Raw genomic sequence first — 23,732 nt, forward strand, 5'->3', positions numbered from 1 at the left:
GAGGACAGAGTAGTGACTGTCATGACAGTGCCAGGGACATTTACCGTCTTCAAGTAGGTCCCAGCAAACAAGTGACAAATAAAATCTCAGTGTTGGGTTCAGTAGCTTCACCTTTACCACTTTCAGCCTCACTGGTCAGTGCTTGAGAGATGGAGCTGTCAGTTCCACATCTTCTGTCCTTTGGTATCACATTGATGTACTAGTAGTTACTTTATGCCCTCTTTGCAGCATTAGTGGCAATTTCACAGGCAGAGAAAAGTTCAAAGGCTGAATATGAAGAGATTTGTCAAAGACGAAAACTAACTCTTGAAGAAGCTAGAAACGAAAGGTCTTGTTCCTCCCCCAGATTTATTGTGTTGTAAAAATCCCAGGTAATGTATTGTGCTGAAGATAGATGCCTAATCAGTTCTTCTAGTGACACTCAGGTGACAGATGAGGTCCCTTTTGTACCTTAGTCAGGAGAAATGGTGCAGTCTTACCACTGGTGGCACCATTAATGCTTTTTATTTTAGGTCATGATTTTCATTAAAATCAGACTCAGCCTCTAACATTCCTCATAACCTGATATTGTCCAAACAGAGCATGAGAGAAGTCTAAAACAGGGTTATTGTAGCCAATCAGAGGCAGCCACCTAACGGTTATATTAGCCAATCAGATGCAGCCACCTCACAATTAAATTAGCCTGTCTGAGGCAGCCACCCCACAGTTATGGGCTAGATTACCAGTGGCGCACTAACTCTCATACAGCCACCTCAGAGTTATATTAGTCAGTCATGCAGTCACCAAACAGTTATATTAGCCAGTCATACAGCCACCTCACAGTTATATTAGCCAGTCATGTAGCCACCTCACAGTCATATTAGTCAGTCATGCAGCCACCTCACAGTTATATTAGCCAGTCATACAGCCACCTCACAGTTATATTAGCCAGTCGTGTAGCCACCTCACAGTCATATTAGCCAGTCATTTAGCCACCTTACAGTTATATTAGCTAGTCATTCAGCCACCTCACAGTCATATTAGTCAGTCATGTAGCCACCTAACAGTTATATTAGCCAGTCATACAGCCACCTCACAGTTATATTAACCAGTCATGTCGTCACCTCACAGCAATATTAACCAGTCATGAAGCCACCTCACAGTTATAATAGCCAGTCATGCAGCCACCTCACAGTCATATTAACCAGTCATACAGCCACCTCACAGTCATATTAGCCAGTCATGCAGCCACCTCACAGTCATATTAGCCAGTCAGGCAGCCACCTTACAGTTATATTAGCCAGTCATGCAGCCACCTCACAGTTATATTAGCCAGCCATGCAGCCAACTCACAGTCATATTAACCAGTCATGCAGCCACCTCAGTCATTAGCCAGTCATGCAGCCACCTCACAGTTATATTAGCCAGTCATGCAGCCCCCTCACAGTTATATTAACCAGTCATGTAGCCACCTCACAGCAATATTAACCAGTCATGCAGCCACCTCACAGTCATATTAACTAGTCATGCAGCCACCTCACAGTTATTAGCCAGTCATGCAGCCACCTCACAGTTATATTAGCCAGTCATGCAGCCAACTCACAGTCATATTAACCAGTCATGCAGCCACCTCAGTCATTAGCCAGTCATGCAGCCACCTCACAGTTATATTAGCCAGTCATGCAGCCCCCTCACAGTTATATTAGCCAGTCATGTAGCCACCTCACAGTCATATTAGCCAGTCATTTAGCCACCTTACAGTTATATTAGCCAGTCATTTAGCCACCTCACAGTCATATTAGCCCGTCATGCAGCCACCTCACAGTCATATTAGCCAGTCATGCAGCCACCTCATAGTCATATTAACCAGTCATGCAGCCACCTCAGTTATATTAGCCAGTCATGCAGCCACCTCACAGTCATATTAGCCAGTCATGCAGCCACCTCACAATCATATTAGCCAGTCATGCAGCCACCTCACAATCATATTAGCCAGTCATGCAGCCACCTCACAGTCATATTAGCCAGTCATGCAGCCACCTCACAGTCATATTAACCAGTCATGCAGCCACCTCACAGTAATATTAGCCAGTCATGCAGCCACCTCACAGTCATATTAGCCAGTCATGCAGCCACCTCACAATCATATTAGCCAGTCATGCAGCCACCTCACAATCATATTAGCCAGTCATGCAGCCACCTCACAGTCATATTAGCCAGTCAGGCAGCCACCTTACAGTTATATTAGCCAGTCATGCAGCCACCTCACAATCATATTAGCCAGTCAGGCAGCCACCTTACAGTTATATTAACCAGTCATGTAGCCACCTCACAGCAATATTAACCAGTCATGCAGCCACCTCACATTCATATTAGCCAGTCAGGCAGCCACCTTACAGTTATATTAACCAGTCATGTAGCCACCTCACAGCAATATTAACCAGTCATGCAGCCACCTCACAGTCATATTAGCCAGTCAGGCAGCCACCTTACAGTTATATTAACCAGTCATGTAGCCACCTCACAGCAATATTAACCAGTCATGCAACCACCTCACAGTTATATTAGCCAGTCATGCAGCCAACTCACAATCATATTAACCAGTCATGCAGCCACCTCAGTCATTAGCCAGTCATGCAGCCACCTCACAGTTATATTAGCCAGTCATGCAGCCCCTTCACAGTTATATTAGCCAGTCATGTAGCCACCTCACAGTCATATTAGCCAGTCATTTAGCCACCTTACAGTTATATTAGCCAGTCATTTAGCCACCTCACAGTCATATTATCCAGTCATGCAGCCACCTCACAGTCATATTAGCCAGTCATGCAGCCACCTCATAGTCATATTAACCAATCATGCAGCCACCTTACAATAATATTAGCCAGTCATGCAGCCACCTCACAGTCATATTAGCCAGTCATGCAGCCACCTCACAATCATATTAGCCAGTCATGCAGCCATCTCACAGTTATATTAGCCAGTCATGCAGCCACCTCACAGTCATATTAACCAGTCATGCAGCCACCTCACAGTCATATTAGCCAGTCATGCAGCCCCTCATGCTTATAGTAAACAGTCATGCATCCACCTCACAGTCATATTAGCCAGTAATGCAGCCACCTCACAGTCATATTAACCAGTAATGCAGCCACTGCACAGTCAAGTTAGCCAGTCATGTAGCCACCTCACAAGTCATATTAGCCAGTCAGGCAGCCACCTCACAGTTATATTAGCCAGTCATGCAGCCACCTCACAGTCATATTAACCAGTCATGCAGCCACCACACAGTCAAGTTAGCCAGTCATGCAGCCACCTCACAGTCATATTAGCCAGTCATGCAGCCAACTCACAGTCATATTAACCAGTCATGCAGCCACCTCACAGTCAAATTAGTCAGTCATGCAGCCACCTCACAGTCATATTAGCCAGTCATGCAGCCAACTCTCAGTCATTAACCAGTCATGCAGCCACCTCACAGTCATTAGCCAGTCATGCAGCCACCTCACAGTTATATTAGCCAGTCATGCAGCCAACTCACAGTCATATTAACCAGTCATGCAGCCACCTCACAGTCATTAGCCAGTCATGCAACCCCCTAACAGTTATATTAACCAGTCACGCAGCCACCTCACATTCATATTAGCTAGTCAGGCAGCCACCTCACATTCATATTAGCCAGTCATGCAGCCACTTCACAGTTATATTAACCAGTCATGCAGCCACCTCACAGTCATATTAGCCAGTCATGCAACCACCTCACAGTTATATTAACCAGTCATGCAACCACCTTACAGTCAAATTAGCCAGTCATGCAGCCACCTCACAGTCATATTAGCCAGTCATGCAGCCACCTCACAGTCATATTAACCAGTCATGCAGCCACCTCACAGTCAAATTAGCAAGTCATGCAGCCACCTCACAGTCATATTAGCCAGTCATGCAGCCAACTCACAGTCATATTAACCAGCCATGCAGCAACCTCACAGTCAAATTAGCCAGTCATGCAGCCAACTCACAGTTATATTAGCCAGCCATGCAGCCACCTCACAGTTATATTAACTAGTCATGCAGCCACCTCACAGTCATATTAGCCAGTCATGCAACCACCTCACAGCAATATTAACCAGTCATGCAGCCACCTCACAGTCATATTAGCCAGTCATGCAGCCACCTCACAGTCATATTAGCCAGTCAGACAGCCACCTCACAGTTATATTAACCAGTTATGCAGCCACTTCACCGTTATATTAACCAGTCATGCAGCCCTCTCACCGTCATATTAGCCAGTCATGCAACCAGCTCACAATCATATTAACCAGTCATGCAGCCACCTCACAGTCAAATTAGTCAGTCATGCAGCCACCTCACAGTCATATTAGCCAGTCATGCAGCCAACTCTCAGTCATTAACCAGTCATGCAGCCACCTCACAGTCATTAGCCAGTCATGCAGCCACCTCACAGTTATATTAGCCAGTCATGCAGCCAACTCACAGTCATATTAACCAGTCATGCAGCCACCTCACAGTCATTAGCCAGTCATGCAACCCCCTCACAGTTATATTAACCAGTCATGCAGCCACCTCACATTCATATTAGCTAGTCAGGCAGCCACCTAACATTCATATTAGCCAGTCATGCAGCCACTTCACAGTTATATTAACCAGTCATGCAGCCACCTCACAGTCATATTAGCCAGTCATGCAACCACCTCACAGTTATATTAACCAGTCATGCAACCACCTTACAGTCAAATTAGCCAGTCATGCAGCCACCTCACAGTCATATTAGCCAGCCATGCAGCCAACTCACAGTCATATTAACCAGTCATGCAGCCACCTCACAGTCAAATCAGCCAGTCATGCAGCCACCTCACAGTCATATTAGCCAGTCATGCAGCCACCTCACAGTCATATTAACCAGTCATGCAGCCACCTCACAGTCAAATTAGCCATTCATGCAGCCACCTCACAGTCATTAGCCAGTCATGCAGCCAACTCACAGTTATATTAGCCAGTCATGCAGCCACCTCACATTTATATTAACCAGTCATGCAGCCACCTCACAGTCATATTAGCCAGTCATGCAGCCAACTCAGTTATATTAGCTAGTCATGCAGCCACCTCACAGTTATATTAACTAGTCATGCAGCCACTTCACAGTCATTAGCCAGTCATGCAGCCACCTCACAGTTATATTAGCCAGTCATGCAGCCACCTCACAGTTATATTAGCCAGTCATGCAGCCCCCTCAAAGTTATATTAACCAGTCATGTAGCCACCTCACAGGCATATTAACCAGCCATGCAGCCACCTCACAGTCATATTAACCAGTCATGCAGCCACCTCACAGTCATTAGCCAGTCATGCAGCTACCTCACAGTTATATTAGCCAGTCATGCAGCCAACTCACAGTCATATTAACCAGTCATGCAGCCACCTCACAGTCATTAGCCAGTCATGCAGCCCTCTCACAGTCATATTAGCTAGTCATGCAGCCACCTCACAGTCATATTAACCAGTCATGCAGCCACCTCACAGTTATATTAACTAGTCATTCAGCAGCTTCACAGTCATATTAGCCAGTCATGCAGCCACCTCACAGTTATATTAACCAGTCATGCAACCACCTTACAGTCAAATTAGCCAGTCATGCAGCCACCTCACAGTCATATTAGCCAGTCCTGCAGCCACCTCACAGTCATATTAACCAGTCATGCAGCCACCTCACAGTTATATTAGCCAGTCATGCAGCCACCTCACAGTCATATTAACCAGTCATTCAGCCACCTCACAGTCATATTAGCCAGTCATGCAGCCCCTCAGTTATAGTAACCAGTCAAGCATCCACCGCACAGTCAAGTTAGCCAGTCATGCAGCCACCTCACAGTCATATTAGCCAGTTAGGCAGCCACCTCACAGTTATATTAACCAGTCATGCAGCCACCTCACAGTCATTAGGCAGTAATGCAGCCACCTCACAGTTATATTAGCCAGTCATGCAGCCAACTCACAGTCATATTAACCAGTCATGCAGCCACCTCACAGTCATATTAGCCAGTCATGCAGCCACCTCACAGTCATATTAGCCAGTCATGCAGCCACCTCACAGTTATATTAACCAGTCATGCAGCCACCTCACAGTCATATCAGCCAGTCATGCATTCATCTCACAGTCATAATAGCCAGGCAGCCGCCTCACAGTTATATTAGCCAGTCATGCAGCCCCCTCACAGTTATATTAACCAATCATGCAGCCACCTCACAGTCATATTAGCCAGTCAGGCAGCCACCTCACATTCATATTAGCCAGTCATGCAGCCACCTCACAGTTATATTAGCCAGTCATGCAGCCCCCTCACAATTATAGTAACTAGTCATGCAGCCACCACACAGTCAAGTTAGCCAGTCATGCAGCCACCTCACAGTCATATTAGCCAGCCAGGCAGCCACCTCACAGTCATATTAGCCAGTCATGCAACCACCTCACAGTCATTTTAACCAGTCATGCAGCCACCTCACAGTCAAATTAGCTGTTCATGCAGCCACCGCACAGTCATATTAGCCAGTCATGCAGCCAACTCACAGTCATATTAGCCAGTCATGCAGCCACCTCACAGTCAAATTAGCCAGTCATGCAGCCACCTCACAGTCATATTAGCCAGTCATGCAGCCAACTTACAGTTATATTAGCCAGTCATGCAGGCACCTCACAGTTATATTAACCAGTCATGCAGCCACCTCACAGTCATATTAGCCAGTCATGCAACCATCTCACAGTCATATTAACCAGTCATGCAGCCACCTCACAGTCATATTAGCCAGTCATGCAGCCAACTCACAGTTATATTAGCCAGTCATGCAGGCACCTCACAGTTATATTAACCAGTCATGCAGCCACATCAGAGTCTTATTAGCCCGTCATGCAGCCACCGCACAGTCATGTTAGCCAGTCATGCAACCATCTCACAGTCATATTAACCAGTCATGCAGCCACCTCACAGTCAAATTAGCCAGTCATGCAGCCACCTCACAGTCAAATTAGCCAGTCATGCAGCCACATCACAGTCATATTAGCCAGTCATGCAGCCACCTCACAGTCATAATAGCTAGTCAGGCAGCCACCTCACAGTAATATTAGACAGTCATGCAGCCACCTCACAGTTATAGTAACCAGTCATCAGCCACCTCACAGTCATATTAGCCAGTCATACAGCGACCTCACAGTCATATTAACCAGTCATACAGTCATATTAGCCAGTCAGGCAGCCAACTCTAGTGCATAAGCAGCATTGCTATAATTTATTAGAGCCTATTGAGGCTCTTACTCTACATGTCTAACCCTCACAAATAAGTTAAATACATACGGCTAGATTACAAGTTTTTGTCGGTAATGGTGTGCGGAGCTAACGAGCAGTTTATGCTCACCACTCACCTACAGACAACGCTGGTATTACGTTTTTTTTAAACCCGGCGTTAGCAGAGAGCAAAATCTAGCTCCACATCTCACTGTAATACCAGCGCTGCTTACTGTAGTGGTGAGCTGGCTAAACGTGCTCATGCACGATTTCCCCATAGGAGTCAATGGGGGAGAACCGGCTGAAAAAACAACTAACACCTGCAAAAAAGCAGCGTTCAGCTCCTAACGCAGCCCCATTGATTCCTATGGGGAAAGAAAAATTATGTCTACACCTAACACCCTAACATGAACCCCGAGTCTAAACACCCCTAATCTTACACTTATTAACACCTAATCTGCCACCCCCGACATCGCCGACACCTGCATTATATTATTAACCCCTAATCTGCTGCTCCGGACACCGCCGCCACCTACATTATACTTATGAACCCCTAATATGCTGCCCCCAACATCACCAAACCCTAAATTATATTTATTAACCCCTAATCTGCTGCCTCCGACATCGCCGACACCTGCATTATATTATTAACCCCTAACCTGCCACTCCGGACACCGCCTCCACCTACATTATACTTATGAACCCCTAATCTGCTGCCCGCAACATCGCTGAACCCTACATTATATTTATTAACCCCTAATCTGCCACCCCCGACATCGCCGACACCTGTATTATATTATTAACCCCTAATCTGCCGCTCCGGACACCTCCGCTACCTACATTATACTTATGAACCCCTAATCTGCTGCCCCCAACATCGCCGACACCTAAATTATATTTATTAACCCCTAATCTGCCACCCCCAATGTCGCCGCCACCTATTTACACTCATTAACCCCTAATCTGCCGCCCCCAACTTCGCCAACACTATAATAAAGTTATTAACCCCTAAGTCTAACCCTAACCCCCCCTAACTTAAATATTATTTAAATAAATGTAAATAAAATAACTACAATTAACTAAATTAATCCTATTTGAAACTAAATACTTACCTATAAAATAAACCCTCAGATAGCTACAATATTACTAATAGTTACATTGTAGCTACCTTATGGTTTATTTTTATTTTACAGGCAACTTTGTATTTATTTTAACTAGGTACAATAGTTATTAAATAGTTATTAACTATTTAATAACGTCCTAGTTAAAATAAATACAAATTTACCAAAGTTACAATTACACCTAACACTACAATATAATTAAATAAATTCCCTAAATTAAATTAATTACAATTAAATAAACTAAAGTACAAAAAAAACACTAAATTACAGAAAATAATAAAATAATTACAAGTTTTTTAAACTAATTACACCTAATCTAATCCCCCAAATGAAATAAAAAATCCCCCCAAAATAAAAAAAATCCCTACCCTATACTAAATTACAAATAGCCCTTAAAAGGGCTTTTTTGGGGCATTGCCCCAAAGTAATCGGCTCTTTTACCTGTAAAAAAAAAGTACAATACCCCCCAACATTACAACCCACCACCCACACACCCAACCTTACTCTAAAACCCACCCAATCCCCCCCTAATAAAACCTAACACTAACCCCTTGAAGATCACCCTACCTTGAGACGTCTTCACCCAACCGGGCCGAAGTCCTCAACGAAGCCGGGCAAAGTGGTCCTCCAGACGGGCAGAAGTCTTCATCGAATCCGGGCAGAAGAGGTCCTCCAGACGGGCAGAAGTCTTCATTCAGACGGCATCTTCTATCTTCATCCATCCGGCGCGGAGTGGGTCCATCTTCAAGACATCCGACGCGGAGCATCCTCTTCATCCGACGGCTACTGGAACAATGACGGGTCCTTTAAATGGCGTCATCCAAGATGGCGTCCCTTGAATTCCGATTGGCTGATAGAATTCTATCAGCCAATCGGAATTAAGGTAGAAAAAATCCTATTGGCTGATTGCACTTTTTTTTACAGGTAAAAGAGCTGATTACTTTGGGACAATTCCCCGCAAAAAGCCCTTTTAAGGGCTATTTGTAATTTAGTATAGGGTAGGGATTTTTTTTATTTTGGGGGGCTTTTTTATTTTATTAGGGGGATTAGATTAGGTGTAATTAGTTTAAAAAACTTGTAATTATTTTATTATTTTCTGTAATTTAATGTTTGTTTTTTTTGTACTTTAGTTTATTTTATTTAATTGTAATTCATTTATTTTAATTTAGATAATTAATTTATTTATAGTGTAGTGTTAGGTGTAATTGTAACTTAGCTAAGGTTTTATTTTACAGGTAAATTTTTATTTATTTTAACTAGGAAGTTATTAAATAGTTAATAACTATTTAATAACTATTGTACCTAGTTAAAATAAATACAAACTTGCCTGTAAAATAAAAATAAACCCTGAGATAGCTACAATGTAACTATTAGTTATATTGTAGCTATCTTAGGGTTTATTTTATAGGTAAGTATTTAGTTTTAAATAGGAATTATTTAGTTAATTGTAGTAATTTTATTTCGATTTATTTAAATTATATTTAAGTTAGGGGGTGTTAGACTTAGGTTTAGGGGTTAATACATTTAATATAGTGGCGGCGACGTTGGGTGCGGCAGATTAGGGGTTAATAAATGTAGGTAGGTGGCGGCGATGTTAGGGATGGCAGATTCGGGGTTAATAAAATTGAACTAGTGTTTGCAAGGCGGGAGTGCGGCGGTTTAGGGGTTAATATATTTATTAAAGTGGGGGCGATGTCCGGTTCGGCAGATTAGGGTTTAAAATTTTTATTTAAGTGTTTGCAATGTGGGGGGGCCTCGGTTTAGGGGTTAATAGGTAGTTTATGGGTGTTAGTGTACTTTTTAGCACTTTATTTAAGAGTTTTATACTACGGCGTTAGCCCATAAAACTCTTAACTACTGACTTTTAAATGCGGTACCAGGCTTGACAGGAGAGGGTGTACCGCTCACGTTTAGGACGACTCCTAATACCGGCGTTAGGAAAATCCCATTAAAAAAATAGGATACGCAATTGACGTAAGTGGATTTGCGGTATTTTCGAGTCGTGAAAAAAAAGTGAGCGGTACACCTGTACCTGCAAGACTCGCAATACCAGCGGGCGTTAAAAAGCAGCATTGGGACCTCTCAACGCTGCTTTTTAACCCTAACGCAAGACTCGTAATCTAGGCGATAGTGACTAAATTTAGCCACCAATAAGCAAGCGCTACCCAGTTGATGAACCAAAAATGGACCTGCTCCTAAGCTTACATTCCTGCTTTTTAACTATAGATACCAAGAGAATTAAGAAAAATTGATCATTTGCTTAAGTTGCTTAAAATTGCATGCTCTGTCCGAATCATGAAAGAAACAATTTGGGGTTCATAGCCCTTTAATGTTCCTTTAATCATTTTAATGAAAAACAGAATATTTTATAGAGGATTTCATAGCTTATTTGGATGACATAAAGGAATCCAGTTCGTTGCTGAAGACCCCAAATAACTTAAAGGGACAGTATACACTCATTTTCATATAACTGCATGTAATAGACACTACTATAAAGAATAAGATGCACAGATACTGATATAAAAATCCAGTATAAAACTGTTTAAAAACTTACATAGAGGCTCTCAGTTTAGCTCTGTTTAAAAGGTAGCTGGAAAGCCCACTGCGAGTGGCAAATAAGACACTCCCCCCCTCCCCCTTCTTTTACATATGAAAAGACCCTTTACACAAACAGGAGCAAGCTGGAGAAGGTAGCTGACGGTATTCTCATAAAACTTTGGGGCTTGGTTAGGAGTCTGAAAATCAGAACAATGTTATTTAAAAATAAGCAAAACTATACATTTATTTTAAAAAAACTTTATGGGCTTTATAAATATCATCTACAAAACATTTATGCAAAGAAAAATTGAGTGTATAATGTCCCTTTAAGGAATAGTAAGTAAACAGTTTTTTATTATTTCAGTGTAAGGATTATAGTGAAAATGAATTGCTGAGAGGTGACTCGTTACCCAGCATTATTCTAACAAAACTCATAAAAATAAATCCGATACTAATGTTTAATGCGTAAACCAATTGTTCCTTTTTTTGACAATTTCAGCTGTAGGAATGAGGCTCTTCTCGCCCTATCTCTTGTCACTGGTTTAACTCTTTACAGCAATCTCCTAAATAAAAAGTTTGCAAAATTCACTTTTTTGATTTCTGAATAAATCAAATTGCAGAAGAAAATTAAACGGCGATTAACACAGCTCTTATTATTGTGTAAAACTGCTTGTGCCACACTCCCTAGAGACGCAAATTCTGCGGGCCGATTTATTATGCCCAAATGCTGCTATATGCACCAAAAACACAAGTTAAGAAGCAGCAGTCTTAAGACCGCTGCTCCTTAACTCGTCCGCCACTTCTGAGGCGGCAGACAGCAATCCGCCCTATTGCATACGATTGGGTTGATTGACACCTCCTGCTACCGGCTGATTGGCCACGAATCTGCAGGGGGCAGCATTGCACAAGCATTTCACAAGGAATGCTTATGCAATGATAAATGCCAACAGCATATGCTGTCGGCATTTATCTATGTCTGGCGGACATGATCGCTACAGCAGATGATGTCCGCCCGACACATGATAAATCGGCTCCTAAAAATCGATAGCTGGTTTAGGGCTAGATTACAAGTGGAGCACTAATGTAACGCAGACCCACAATTGGGCAAATTTGCCGTTTGCGGGCGTGAAATAAATAACTAGCTATTACAAGTGGCTGGTTATTGCTACTGCAAGCTCACGGTAACAATTGGCGTTCAGAAAATTAGTTTATTTTCTAAAAGTGCCCTAATTGTCTTTTATTTATTTTTTTATGAAAAAAATGTAGCAGTTTATTTTTCATAAAATACTTTAGGGGTTAAAAGTGGCGGGTGAGGGGTGTTAGAAAAAAAACGGCACTGAAAAGTGGAAACTGTGTGTTTTTACTGTAACAATATATGTATATTACTATATACATATATATTTATGTGTTAATATGTGTATAGACACATATAAAGACATAAACATATATGTATATAATTATATATATTTATATTCGATGCCATCGACGTGCGATTTACTCCCCTTCGCTGCGCTAATTCTCATGCCGTGTCTCATAGCATGAGAATGAGGCTCCCATTGGAGCCTATGGAAGTGCGCTCTCATGAGCAAAATGCTTTAGTGCAATGCGAACGCGAGGTCGCTTTCGTATTGCACCTCACTTGTAATACCAGCGCACATTAGCGTGTGCTGTAATTACTCAGCTGAGCGGAAATATCGCTTTAGCGTAAGTGATATTTAGTGCCCAACTTGTATTCTAGCCCTTATGGGCCTAGTGAGTGCAGCACAAAGGCCATAGTTTTACACACAAGCAATAGGTGTTTCACATTGATGACCAAACAGATACATTTCGCCCCCTAATACCAGTTTTCACAAACAGAACAGCACAGTATTTTTCTGTTTTTGCTGTATTTACTAAGCGCCTTTCTCAGACTCTCTCTGACTAGATGCTGAGTCCTGTGTGGAGTTTTTCAGACCCTTCTGGGGCTTTAAATAATTCACGACTAGTTTTACCATTTATGACACTTGTGTTCGAAGACAATTTGCGCAGCAGAAGAAGACATTTAGCTGAAGCATCAGATCAATAACACAAATCCTTAGACAGCAACTTGCTGACCTGAAATATGAGACATCCTTCATGTACGTAGCACTCTCTCCTGTCTTCTCTTTAGATAATATTTTATAGACGAGAACACTCGGCTCAGCTACTTTATCTGTAGGGGGTTTTCTTCTATGCTCGTTGTCTGATGTTGGGGGAGTTCCAGTGAAACTGTCTGAGATTTTAGACTCAGTTACTGGAAATGAACTGGACTTTTATCTGATTAATAAAACAGAAGAACTCGCGCTCCGACATAACCTACTGTCATAGGGCCCGATTATTAAACCTTCGCTGGGTCAGATGTTAAAAAAACACACTGACACTCGCAAGGGCTGTCCTCAAGTAATTCTCTAAACAAAAAGGGGCTTTGCCAGTGACACGTTTCCCATAGAAAGTAATGGAGACTTCACAGGGGAGAGTGCAGTTAGCAGGGAGCTGTGGGCGCACGTAATAAATAAAATTCTTCAGCCGATAAAGATTCAGCACAGTATCTTACAATCGACCTCTATTTTGCTTGTGTTTTACCATTAGGGTAAATAAGTGTTTTGCAAACTCAACAATTAATTTTGTAGGAAAAAAAGAGAGATCTGCAGTGGGAAATGTTTACAAAATACGTCAGATCTTAGCAGAGGCAGAAAAACTCACACATTTTTATTATGATTTCTACCCTGCACCTTAAATCATTTCTTAAGTGTCAAGTGATACTCCCGGTTATAAGATAACGCCTAGCACTTTCCTAGACCATTTCAATACAAATTTAAATGTTTCCATAAAATACGTTTTTTATTGTTACAATTTTTACTGCATATTTTTATTTCAATAGTTCATTCATTTGTATGTTTTTTTTAAATTATGATTTTTTGTGAGTCCTGTTATAATGTATATATTGTGTTCTCAAGGTCAAATCTGCTTTAATAGAATTACAACAGTGGTTTCATAGTAATGGTGAGAGTCACAGCCATACGAGGCAGCCCTAATTAGTCTGTGAGACTACTGGAGAACACTCAGGGCTATAGCCCCTAATACCCCATCTGTTATGTGCTTGTGCAGTGACAGTCATGGGTGCACTGGGGGACAAGATGAGCAAAATGTCCTCTATGAATTAAACCCACGTACACTTGAGCTGCCGTCTCAGAGTCCACAGCTGGCAGCACGTTAGAGTGTTATGTGCGTTGCTGTAGTAGACTCTGTTGTAATTACAGTTGTGCAATGAATTATCATATTAGGTAAAAGTGAACATTTTTGCACACATTGACACATTGTTTGCTGCAACTGTTTTTAAATAGACAAACTCACTCACCTTTTGCTTTATATGAGATGAGCCAGTGCAGACTTGTGTCTGCAGTAGAAGCTGCTAGCTTATTAAGTCTTATATTGTGTTTCTGTATCTTATCACATCTGCGTAGGCCAGTTAGTGACAGATATGTAGCAGGGTTAAACTTGTGAAGACTGCACAATTTTACAGAAATTTACAGAATGCATAAGTAAACATTTTATATTACAATCTCAAGGCATTTACTGTCCCTTTAACAACATGAGCAGTAGTGATGTGACATAAATTAGAACCTGGGCACCTAGTTGCCATTCTGGGTGTGGCATTAAACCTGGCACATGAGACAGCGCTCACAGCGTTTTATACAGACACATTTCACATCTCTTTCCTCTACTGATTTGTGCTATCGGCTTTATAACAAGTCACTAGACATGTCAAGGTGACAATACAGGAGTCAGAAGTGTGTGCTGGCGGATTCTTCATTTCACTAGAAAAAGAGAAGGTTCTTTTACTTTGTCAAACAGGTGAAGTGTCTGCGAAGCTTATTTCAGGGTGAATGACAGAGCCAGGGAATTGATTGAATTGTAAGATGCTTAATTCACTGCTGCTCCTTGAGTAGTATGAGACAGTAAAGAAAATGCTACTGTAACTCTATATTTACTTGATTTATTTTTAAACAACAGCCAGTAGCTGAGACAGTCATTAAAGCTTTTACATGTATTTTCTTGTGTTCCTTTAATTAAATGTGCAGCTGCTGATAATAGAAATCTTTGTATTTCTGTGTTTACTAACAAATAAGGTGCTAGGTAGTTAGGAGGGTATATGGAAGTGTTTGTTGCAGCAAATAAGTTGTCAAATGCTGATACCCAATGTAAATACCCAGTCACCTCTTGCACTTAGATGAGTGAACTGGGACACGTGGCACCTAGAGGGGTATGAGATATCTCACCCTCACTACAGCACGGTTTGGATTCAGTGAGGAATTTCTGGAAGTGCGGCTCTGTGAGTAATTCATACAAGTTATTATCATTATTAGTAAAATAATATACTGTATATTTCTGTTGCACAGCTCTTGTTGACATGTGCAATATGGTGCAGAGTGTGGTCGCCAATACTGGGATTAACCAGGGGCCACACTAACTGCAAAGAAAATTCTTAAAAATAATAATTTCCTTCTATTATTTAATATGCTTTATACTCTCTGTATCCTTTGTTAAAGAGTATACCTAAATAGGCTGATAGCAACTCAGGAGAGTGCACGTGTCTTATGCTCTCTATGGCAGTAGTGTTTCCAACATTGTTTAACATTGCTGCCATAAAGGGCATAAGACACGTGCACACTCCTGAGCTCCTAAGCATGAACGTTTTATTTTTAAATCCTTGAAACACCTGGCTACGACCGGTGAAACGCACGTCAGATCTGATTTGACTGTTGGGACTGTGATGTCACAAGGAGGGTTGGGAGTTTGAAATTTACACTCTGCAGCTGTGATTGATGATTCTACAGTTGGCTTTGTGTTTTACAATTGTTCCCTTATCCTGAGTGATTTTACTGGAATAATAAATTGCTTTTACAAAGTTTGATGTCCCTTTATCCATCTATTCTTTAACACATGAGCCGTTTTACTGAGAGCTAAGTTATAGCTGCTGGGAGGTGCAGGAATCATTTCTCTCCAGTGCCCAGAAAAGCATCCAGCCTTAAAGGGACAGTCTAGTCCAAAATAAACTTTCATGATTCAGATAGGGCATGTAATTTTAAACAATTTTCCAATTTACTTTTATCACCAATTTTGCTTTGTTCTCTTGGTATTCTTAGTTGAAAGCTTAACCTAGGAGGTTCATATGCTAATTTCTTAGACCTTGAAGGCCGCCTCTTAAGAATGCATTTTAACAGGTTTTTCACCACTAGAGGGTGTTAGTTCATGTGTTTCATATAGATAACACTGTTCTCATGCACGTGAAGTTACCTGGGAGCCATCACTGATTGGCTAAACTGCAAGTCTGTCAAAAGAACTGAAATAAAGGGTCAGTTTGCAGAGGCTTAGATACAAGATAATCACAGAGGTAAAAAATATATAAATATAACTGTGTTGGTTATGCAAAACTAGGGAATGAGTAAACAAGGGATTATCTATCTTTTAAAACAATAACAATTCTGGTGTAGACTGTCCCTTTAACCCCTTGTGCACTGGGACCAGTGGCTTGCGTGCTTGCTTAATCCTTGGCAATATGTTGAACTATAGACTCCTCTCTGAGTGATTTACAAAGTGTCAGTTTGTTAGAGAATAGATCGAGCCTCATTAGACATGGATCAAAGGTCACAGGAAGTTTCAGACATCTCAGCTCCAAGTTGTAATTAAACAAGAAAAAAGCAAAAGCCTCATAAACGTAGTAACACGTCTGACGACCTTTACCGGGCAAGTCAGTGGCATAAATCAAAGCTGGATGTCAGATTTTATCGATGATTAGTTGTGAGAGAAGAGCATGGAGCTTCTTATGCACCATGTACAGAATAAGGGCTTCATTTATTAACCAGCGGATGCTGCTTCGGAGCCCCATTGTTTCAGGTCCACCTGACACAAAAGTTGAGAAGCTGTTCCTTAACTTGTCCACCACCTTATAGGTGGCCGACTGAAATCATCCCAATCTGATACGATTGGGATGATTGACGGTCCCTGCTAGCGACCCCTGCTTTGGCCGCCAGTGAGCAGGGGGCGGCATTGCACTAGCATTTCACCAGAAATGCTTGTGCAATGTTAAATGCCGACAGAGGTGGCCCAAGAGAAATCACAGAGAGCTTGCTCGCTCACGGTGATTGACAGTCTCTTCACTTGCACGATTGGTTACAAGAATGCGGGCATTACACACTCATCGGAGTATGTAATGATACATACGGAGCACCGGATGAACAGATCCACTGCCTATATGCAGTGAATGTTGAGAAGCTGTCCGCCCGCCTTTTAATGCATGGGGCCCATTGTATAGAAAATTAACAAATCTATGCAAGTAACCCAGAAGTACTCTGTATACATTGTTACCAATACACCAGGGAACTCTGTGTAAGATATCTCACAGTTTTTACTTCCAAGTACTGGTTTAAACACAGCAATCCTCTTCACGGGGTGGATGCAGCAAGAGAAACCACTTCTCGATGGCTGTTTTTGTTTTCATTATTTTATTATAAAAATTACAGAAATATAACAGAAATAAAACCAAATGAAATACAGAACAAAAACACAGGCTAAACATTATACATAACTAAAGGGACAGTCAAGTCCAAAAAAAACTTTTGTACTGTCCTCACTACTGATAGCTAGACAGCTAGTTAACAAACCAGACAGAAATAGCTTTGTGTTTATTCCAAACTGATTTTACTTCTGAATAGTTATTTTGTAAAACTGCAATACAATAAGAAAAGTTGAAATTACAATATGTAGTTACACGTGGTGTTTGCAATACATACAATAATACATGTTTCTAACACAGAGAGCTTACATTTAAACCTTACAGCAAATAGCAATGCAATTCAAATGCACAATGAACTCTTAGCAAACAATAACTTACAGGCATATGTATATTTAGAGGCAAATATTAAGAGCTGATTTCATGCTTCTTGAAGCTAAGATGGCTGCTGAGAAACTGAAAGTAAACTTTTTATTAACAAACTTTATTAACACTTCCTGTTTTATTCTTGAGAGGAACCAAGCTGTAATTGCAACATGAAACCACCAAATGTCATCAACATGAACATAATAAGCATATAATAGACAGAACACTCCCCGCCTGGTATAAAAATATACCACTATTACATGATCTATAAATTATTATTAAATTCAAAAGAACAATCAAATCCGACACAGGTCTAAGGTATACTTTAGCAGTCCCTTGTTTAATGATTTTGACCTCTACTTTGTGAATTTTACCATCACCACTAGGAATGGTTTTTACAATAAGACCTATTGGCCATTCATTGCGTTTTACTTAAGAGTCTTTCAACAATATGAGATCTCCTTCTTGAACGTTTTGTCTCTCTTTCCATTTTCTATATTTCCATGTTTGGATACATTTGATAGTCACTGTTTCAGCTTGCAAGAAATCTAATGAATGGCATAACCCTTTGCAGCAATGCCAGCCTGTACATGACTCCTTTTGAGTGCTGCTGGAAAATGACTTAGCAATGTGAATAAGTGTTGTATACCTCTCACAAGGGACTTCCACTTTGAGAATCTGAGAAATCTATGTGAGTCTAACTGGCGTTCATACACTTCAGTTATTAAAGCTGTCACTTCAGGTCTGATCTCACTGTCAGAATCTGGTTCAATAAGTTCAAATACTTTAGTTTCAGATTGATCACCTGTATCTGCCTGATGTAATAAATCTGGGCCTGAGAACCAGTTGGTATGTTTTAGGTGAGCTGCATGAATTGGTCTAGTACCATGATCTGCTGGATTCTGACTGGTGTTAATATAATGCCACTGATCTGGATTAGTAGATTTTCTAATACGAATTATTCTGTTTGAGACATATACATGAAATCTCCTACAAGTATTGTGAATATAACCTAACACAATTTTGCTATCAGTGTAGTATTTAACTGCATAAAGTTCAATGTCCATTTCTTCAGTAATAAGTTCAGCTAGCTCAACTGACAAAACAGCTGCACATAATTCTAGACGTGGCACTGTATGGGCTGGTCTTGGAGCTAGTTTAGATTTGCCCATAATAAAGCCTACATGACATTGACCGCTACTGTCTATGACTCTGAGATATGCCACAGCTGCTATCGCTACAGTAGAAGCATCAGAAAAAACACATACCTCCTTTCTTACTGTGTACAATAGTGACACTGGCACATAGGGTCTGGGAATACTGAGATCTTCAAGATGGATCAGGTCTTCTGTCCATGCTCTCCATTGAGCTTCTCTATCTGGTAAGAGTGGGGAATCCCAGTCACATTGGTCTGTTGAGAGTTCTCTGACTAAAGATTTACCTTGCATAGTGATTGGAGATGCAAACCCAAGTGGGTCATAAAGACTGTTTACTGTAGCCAGGATACCTCTCCGTGTGAAAAGTTTTACCTCTTTAGACACTTGAAAAGTGAAACTGTCGGTCTGTAAGTTCCAAATTACTCCTAAGCTCCTTTGGAGGGGTAGAGGATCGACACCTAAAACAAGGTCCTTTAGATCTTTAGCTCTGTCATCTGCAGGAAATGCTTCCATTACTGGACTTTTGTTGGATGCCACTTTGTGTAGCTTGAGATTTGATCCTGCGAGCATGTCCTTAGCTCTCTGCAGGAGACTGACTGCTTCAGCTTCAGTAGGCACAGATGCGAGTCCATCATCTACATAGAAATTCCTCAAGATAAACTGTTCTACATCTTCGCCATACTCACTCTTTCCTTGCTTTGCTATTTGTCTTAGACCATAAATGGCTATGGCTGGGGAAGGGCTGTTCCCAAAGACATGTACCTTCATCCTGAACTCTGTAATTTCTTTGTTAAGGTTATTGTTACGAAACCAAAGAAATCTCAAATAGTTACGGTGATCTTTTCTAACCATGAAACAGTAAAACATTTGTTGTACATCAGTGGTAATTGCAACTTGCTCTTTGCGGAAACGTAAAAGGACACCTAGTAGTGTATTATTTAAATCAGGCCCACTGAGGAGTGTGTCATTCAGTGAGATGCCTTCAAACTGAGCACTTGAGTCAAAAACTACTCTGATCTGTCCTGGCTTCTGAGGGTGATAGACACCAAAGATTGGTAGGTACCAACACTCCTCACCTGCTTCCAATGGTGGGGCAGGTTCTGCTTGGTCATGGTCAAAGATCTTTTGCATAAAGTTAACAAAATGTTCCTTCATTTCAGGTTTTTTCACAAAGGAACGATGTAGAGCAAGGAGTCTTTTCTGGGCTTGCTCTATGTTGTTTGGTAGTCAAAGCCGAGGTAAGCGAAATGGTAGGGGTGCTACCCAGTAATTTGCTTCATCAATAAACATCTCTTTTTCAACTACATCAAGGAACATACCATCTTGAATAGACATAGCAGGTTTGTCATCGTTTGGAGTAGTAACAAACACATTATCATCTAAACTGCCCACATTGTGAGTTGCAGTTCCTAAATAACACAATGAGGGGGTGTATGACTATTGTTTACAAGCATTAAAAGTCTCTTTTACCTGTATATAGCTAGTGCATGGGCTGAACAGAGAAGTGCGCCCACTAGGCAGCACATTTGTCTTGAAAGAGTTCACATCTGCTGGTCTATGAGCTCCTCCTAAGCATACTTCCCCAACTATGACCCAACCTAAGTCTAAATGTTGTGCATAAGGACTGTTGTGAGGCCCATTAATCTGCTCACGTACTTTGTGCACCTTCAGAATGTCTCTTCCTAACAAGAGAAGTATTTGTGCGTTAGGGTCAAGTGCTGGGATCTTGTCTGTTAAGGATTTCAGATGAGGGAAATGCTGTGTAATCTCAGGTGTTGGAATTTCTGACCTGTCATCAGGTATCATATCACATTCAATGAGTGTGGGGAGTTTTATGTGTGTTTTCCCATCAATAGACTGAACAGTGAAGTTGGATATCCTACGCCCTGTTTTCTCTGTAATGCCTGAGCATGTTCTTAGAGTGTAGGAAAATGTTTCACCACTAATGTTAAACACATCAAAAAACTCTGATTTGGCTAAAGAACGGTTACTTTGATCATCTAACACTGCATACATCTTTACAGAACAGTCAGGTTTATTAGAGGGATATACAGTCACTAAACAAATCTTGGAACATGATCTGGGCCTTGTCCCTTTCCCGCATACCTCTGTACACTTGGATACAATAGTAGGTGGAGTAGCTTCCTCTTGCTCCCCGCCTTGCTCTCCCTTTGGTAAAGGAGTCTCTACTGCCCAGGGAGCTGGACCTGGATTCAAAGCTGAAGTATGCTGGTCACTGTTGCATTCTCTGCATCTTATGTTATTTTTGCAGTCTTTGGCAATGTGTCTGGTGGATGCACAACATCTAAAGCAGATAGAATTCTCCTTCAGGTAAGCTTTACGTTCATCAATGTGCTTGCTTTTGAACCCACGACACTTTGACAGTGGGTGTGGTTTATTATGAATTGGACATGGACTGTCTGATTCCATGGATTTCCACGAAGGGCTTTTCACTTGTGGAGTTGCATTAGTAGCTGACACTTCTGTCTTTCTTACTGACACCGTTGGTCTGTTGCTGTACCTTGTCCCTGACTTCTCTGTATTTACTGGAAATTGGTTGCTGCATGTTGAGAATATGAAGCTTGGATCATTTCTGGTCTTTGCTTGGTTGACAATAAATCTGGTGAAGAAACTGAATGGTGGAAAGGAGACATGATGGTCTTCTTTGTACTTGGAACCTTGAAAAATCCACTTTTCTTGCAGGCTATATGGCAGTTTTTCAATAATTGGTTTGATGCCACGAGCTGTGTCTAGGTATGCCAGTCCTGGCAAAAAGCCTCCTGTCTTAGCTGCATTCACCTCCAACAACATGTCACCAAGTTCTCTTAACTTTATGTTGTCTTTGTTTGAGATTTTGGGGAAGTTTTCTAGCTTCTTTAACAGTGCATTCTCAATAGCTTCAGGGCTGCCATAACATTCTTCTAGTCTCTGCCATACCATTTTAACTCCATCAATTGGGTTATGAACATGCACTGACCTGAGTCTCTTAGCCTGTTGAGATGACTCTGGTCCAAGCCACTTAGTCAAAAGATCTAGCTCTTCTCTGGCTGTAAGATTAAGATCTCTGGTGACACCTTGGAATGATATCTTCCATGCCCAGTAGTTCTCTGGTCGATCATCAAATGTTAGTAGCCCTGTACTCACTAACTCTCGACGAATCAGGTGCTTTGCTAGGTCAGTAGTCTCTGAAGTTCCTAATGTACTATTTCTGAGAGGGGATATGTGAAAGTCCATATAATGTGATGGATATTGTGGATCAGCGTAACCTCTGCTTTCTTGAAAGCGCACTCTTGGTGTAGAGACATTTGCAGTGTCAGTCTGGGAAGGAGGGTGCAAGTCAGGAATACTTGGAGTAGACTGTAAATATGTTGAGTCAGGAAATTGTGGCATTATGCTGGACATATGTTGGATAGGAGCATGCTCTGTTTTATCTTGGTCTAGAGCATGGTTCTGTACATACTCACGAGTCCTTTGTACTGAATCATGGGTAGTTATTTCTGCAAAATCTTGAAGTGGTTCCTCTTCTACTTCAGCTGCTGCTTCATAGACTGCTGCTTCTGCAGATGCTGCAACTGCTGCCCTTTGAATCTTTAGCACATGCATATTAGCTTCTAACTGTGCCTTGCGTTTGTCTGTTTCAGCTTCACACCTTGCTGTCTCTGCTTCCATATCTGCTTTGCGCCTTGCTGCCTCTGCTTCTAGTGCTGCTTTCTGCTTTATCATGTCTGCTTCTTTTACAGCATAAGAAACTTGTGCCTGGGCTGCTTGTGCTTTAGCACGGGCTCTGAGTCCTGCAGAACTGGCTGATGATCTGCTGGAGCGCATTGAATATTTAGAGCCAGAGGCATAGGATCTGGTCTCTAAAGTTTGCTGCATCATATCAACACTCTTTTCTTGGTTCATAGTGATCAGGTTAAAGTAGCACAATATTTTAAATGCAGTTCTTGTGCAAATTAGTTTTACTGCCTTTCACTTTAAATTGCAGGTCTTGTATGTTTGCTTGTTATTTACTGCTTTTTACTTTAAAATGCAGCCTTTGTATCTTGCTTGTTATTGCTTCTCACTTTACAATGCAGCTCCTATATCTTACCTTGATATAGCATGCCTTTTTACTTTACACTGCAGCTCTGTATCTTCCCCTGATATAGCCTGCCTTTTTACTATACAATGCAGCTCTGTATCTTGCCTTGATATAGCATGCCTTTTTACTGTACTGTCCTCGATACGGATAGCTAGACAGCTAGTTAACAAACCAGACAGAAATAACTTTGTGTTTATTCCAAACTGATTTTACTTCTGAATAGTTATTTTGTAAAACTGCAATACAATAAGAAAAGTTAAAATTACAATATGTAGTTACACGTGGTGTTTGCAAAACATACAATAATACATGTTTCTAACACAGAGAGCTTACATTTAAACCTTACAGCAAATAGCAATGCAATTCAAATGCACAATGAACTCTTAGCAAACAATAACTTACAGGCATATGTATATTTAGAGGCAAATATTAAGAGCTGATTTCCATGCTTCTTGAAGCTAAGATGGCTGCTGAGAAACTGAAAGTAAACATTTTATTAACAAACTTTATTAACACTTCCTGTTTTATTCTTGAGAGGAACCAAGCTGTAATTGCAACATGAAACCACCAAATGTCATCAACATGAACATAATAAGCATATAATAGACAGAAAAACTTTCATGATTCAGATAGGGCATGTAATTTTAAACAACTTTCCAA

This window comes from Bombina bombina, chromosome 10 (genome assembly GCF_027579735.1).
Source record: "Bombina bombina isolate aBomBom1 chromosome 10, aBomBom1.pri, whole genome shotgun sequence".
In the NCBI taxonomy this organism is placed as follows: domain Eukaryota; kingdom Metazoa; phylum Chordata; class Amphibia; order Anura; family Bombinatoridae; genus Bombina; species Bombina bombina.